The sequence below is a fragment of the Orycteropus afer genome, unplaced genomic scaffold (assembly GCF_000298275.1).
Source record: "Orycteropus afer afer isolate SDZICR_OR568_19922 unplaced genomic scaffold, OryAfe1.0 scaffold00021, whole genome shotgun sequence".
NCBI lineage: Eukaryota > Metazoa > Chordata > Mammalia > Tubulidentata > Orycteropodidae > Orycteropus > Orycteropus afer.
This window is the reverse complement of record NW_006921608.1, coordinates 8,052,736-8,057,023: the sequence shown is the minus strand read 5'-3', so window position 1 is coordinate 8,057,023 and position 4,288 is coordinate 8,052,736. Positions and strand designations below refer to the sequence as shown.

At 45.7% G+C, this 4,288-nt stretch overlaps 1 protein-coding gene across 1 annotated transcript in view; it reads left to right on the top strand.

Annotated features, from left to right (window-relative positions):
- Positions 1–4,288, top strand: part of LOC103191977 (dendrocyte expressed seven transmembrane protein) — a 12,809-nt gene that overhangs the window by 1,701 nt on the left and 6,820 nt on the right. The window lies entirely within an intron of this gene.

Genomic DNA, 4,288 nt, shown 5'->3' with positions numbered 1-4,288 from the left:
GACAAGGAGAGACCCATCGTTGCATCTAGATGGCAGCTTGCTAGCTTTTAAGATCCCGGTCGCTACTCACCAAAGTAGGATGTGGAACAATGTTTTGTATAGTATGTTATGCCAATTGAGCTTGATGTCCATGGGGAACTTCTTGCAGTATATTGTGGCTATTTGCGTGTCTGTTTTTCAAAAGATCATGAACTTCCCAAGGCAGCTGTTGTTGGGTGTTGTTGAGTTCATTTTAACTCACAGCAACCCATGTGACAGAATAGAACTGCCCCTTAGGATTTTCTCGACTGTAATCTGTGTTGAACCAGATCACCAGGTCTTTCTCCTGCAGAGCTGCTGGGTGGGTTCAAACCACCAGCTTTTGGGTTAGTGGACAAATGCTTAACTACTGTCCAGCAGGGCGCCTGACATGAACCTAGGTGGTCAGTATTTAAAGCCTGACTTTCTCACCCTCAGACTTGTTGTATCAGTAAGCTTTGAGCCAGGAACCTTCTCTGTGAAGAACCTCTCTTCTACACATCCAGAGTCTTTATTAAACATAGGAGGATGAGTGCTGGAAAGGGCTTCTAAGTAACTGAATAATATAGCTGGCACTAACATGTAACAGCCACTGGAAAAAAAGGTGTGTGTGTGTATTAAATAGAGGGCTGAAGGGGTCCAGCCACACACCTCTCTTCCAGTTTTAAAATAAGAGCTCCATATGGGAGGTATAGAAGTTTTTGTATAAAAGAGAGAGAGAGAGCTTCTACTTCTTGAAATGGTACCCAGCTCCACTTGGGGTGTTTTGTTTTTGTTTTTTGATAGTTTAACTCAGTGATTCTCAACCTTTAGTGTACATTAAGAATCCTGGGATAGATGCTGAGTCAGGCCTCTGTCTACAGAGATCTTGTTTTACTCTGGAGCATTTTTAATAAGCACCCTATGTGATTCCAGAGTAGGGGCTCTGTAGACCACACTTTGAGAACTTGTGGCTTAGATGTTAGAAAGCGAGGATTTTCTATCCCAGTGGTCTGCAGCATGGAGTGCAGTGTCATCACTGAGGAACTGAACAAGCAAACAAGCAAGAAACAAACCCAATTCTCTTTGCGGGCCCTCTCAAGTTCTCATGGAATTGGGCTGGGGTGAGGCCTGGGTATTGGGATTTTAAAAAATTCCTCAAATAATTCTAAGGTGCAGCCGAGCTAGAGAAGCAGTGTTCAATACCCAGCACCCAAAGAACAGAGCCAGGAGTTTAACCTCCATGTGCCACCCGAGGGATCCATGAAAATCTGAGTTAGCCAAGACAGTCTCTTTCTCAGAGCTGACGCCTCCTGTGTCTTTGGGGTCTGACGTTCTCTCTATTCTTCTCCCTCCTTCCTGTGCTGACAGAGAAGTCTGTGGTTTTTATGATCCTATCTTTTATCTTTTCTTTACTTTCTTTCCCTATAAATGGCTTATGTTGCCATTTCAGAGGATCTGGATATTGTCAGACACTTGTCTTATTATTATTTGTTAACACAGAGAATGCAAAGGTGAACTAGGAAGTGTGTGTGTGTGTATGTACACATGCATGTGCATGCGTGTGCATATGTGTGTGCATGTGCACATGTGTTACAGGCATGCTGGGGCGGCAGGCACTAGAACAGATTCGTGAAGAGACGATAGCTATTTCCGTTTTTTGGTTTGTCCTTCTGTATCAGCTGCAATAGATGGTGCTAGGGGCTGAAGAAACCTTAGCCAGGAAGTGGCAGAGATATGGCAGGAATAAACCCTCCTTTGAAAGCCCACCTTGCATTGCAGTCTTTGTCTCCAGGGCCTGAACCTTCCTGCCGCAGCCACACATTTGCTCTCGCCTTCTTCGGGCTCAGCAGATACAGCTCCCCCCAACTGCTGCTAAGGCTGGGCTTCTTCTCAGCATTGATTACTCAGAACACTCTGCTTCCCCTGAAGAACTCAGTTAATTACAAGACGCCCTGTTGCTCTAGATATTTGGAGCATTTTGGATAATGGAAGTAGTGCTTCAAACAATAGCCAAACAAGCATCCAATATGCTGGATCTTGAGGGGTAGCTCCTACAAGCGCTCTTCTTCCTCTTCCCTCCTTCCATTCTCCCCCACTATTCTTTCTGGTTGAGCCCTAAGACATTTGACGGCTAATCAGAAGGGCAGAGGTTCAAACCCATCCCACCAGCCACTCCTCAGAAGGAAGATCAGGCAATCTATTTCCCTAGAGATACCACCTGGGAAACCCAAAGAGGGGTTGCTATGAGTCGGAAACGACTTTATGCCAGTGAGTCTCATTTATTTAAGGAGTCAAAGGAGCTCTGGTGGAGTAGCGGGTAAGACATTTGTCTACTAACCAGAAGGTTGGGGGCTCAAACCCACCAGATGCTGTGGGAGGAACACAGGGCAATTTACTTCTGTAAAGATTTACAGCTTTGGAAACCCAATGGGATTTGCTATGAGTCAGAGTTTACTTGATGGCAGTGGGTTTGATTTTTTTTTTTTTTTTTTTTTGGTTGCTGCAACGGTTAAGCACTCAGCTGTTAGCAGAAAGGTTGGCGATTTGAACCCACCCAGCAGCTCTGGTGGCCCAATGCCTAAGGCATTTGACTGCTAGTCAGAAGGTTGGTGGTTCAAACTCACCAGCCAACTCCACAGAAGGAAGACTGGGCGATCTACTTCCGTAAAGATTTACTGCCTTAGAAACCCAAAAGGGGTCGCTATAAGTAAGAATCTACTTGATGGCAGTGAGTTGGTTTTTTGGTTTTTTTGCACAGCAAAGACCTGGTGATCTGCTCCGGTAAAGATTACAGCCGAGAAAAGTCTATGGGGGCAGTTCTATTCTGTCACATGGGGTCTGCAGGAGTTGAAATAGCTCATTTATTTATCTCCCAGTCAATGCCAGTGCCTGCATGCCAACTTTGTGAATTCATTCTGGTGTTTGGAAGGAGTGGAGAGAAAGAAAAACAAGTGATGTCTTCAAAAAAAAAAGGAAGAAGAAGAAGAAGCAGAAGCAGCCCAGAACCTTTCCAACGTCCTGACATATTCATTTTGAGACATTGCTGGGTATCAGGGATGTTCTGTGATAAGGGGGCTCACATCTTGGTGCTGGAGACCACCCTGTCCACTTGGTTGACAGCCAGGGGCTGGGTGCGAGAGCCAAAGACTACAAGACTGCTGAGGGAGCGCCTCTCAAGCTCACTCCTGCTGGAGCTGGGAAACCGCAAGCCAACGCCAGTGCTGCATGGCTTGCAATGCCCTGCCCTTATCCCAGGATGCCCTCAGAAATTCCTGGTCTTCTCTGTTGCTGTGGATTTGCAAACAAGAAGCCAAGCAGGAAGAATAATATTGGTTTTGCCAATATTTCTCTCCCATTTCATATAATTTAAAATAAATATTTTAACGAAGGGTGGGAAACAACCCGAGTTTTGCTAGCTGGCTGGATGAGCGCTGTAAGGAGTCACAGCCACAGCTGCTATTTATTGAGCACCTAGTACGTGAGTGGTGTGTGGCTACATTAGCCCTTCAGGCATCCACAAAGAGAAGAGCAAGGAGATGAGTGGGTAGGCTGAGGAGTCTAACTGTGTGCTTCTTATCCAGGTTCTAGAATTTACCAGCCATGTGACTGTGGTGAGTTATCTAACCTCTGAAAGGCTCTGATTATTTATCTGGAAAATAATAATGATAAGTATGCCTACCGTAGGAGAAAGAACTGGTGATCTGCTCCCATAAAGATTGAAGTCCCATTGCCACTGAGTCTATTCTGACTCATAGCAACCCCATAGGACAGGGTAGAATTGCCCCTCTAAGGTTTCCAAGGCTATAAATCTTTATGCAAGCAGACTGTCCCATCTTTCTCCTGCTGAGTGACTGCCAAGAACTTAACCACCACACCATCAGGGCCCCTTTTCCCATAAAGATTACAGCCTAGAAAACCCAGCGAGGCAGCTATACTCTGTTATGTGGGGGTGCTATGAGTCGAAATCAACTCCATGACACCTGGCAATAATGACATTGTGCCTACATTGATATGGCTGTTGTTGTTGTTGTTGTTTGTTATGTGCCGTCAAGTCGGACCCAACTCATAGCGACCCCTCCTTGGGTTTCCGAAACAGTATCACTATGGAAGTAGATTGCCCCATCTTCCTTCCGAGGAGTGGCTGGTGGGTTTGAACCGCCAGCCTTCTGATACGGCTGTTACACGGGTTAAATAAAAATACTGGAGGAAGTGCAGCCGGAATGCTCCTTGGAAGCAAGAATGGCCAGACTTCGTTTCACCTACTTTGGTCATGTTGTCAGAAGGGACG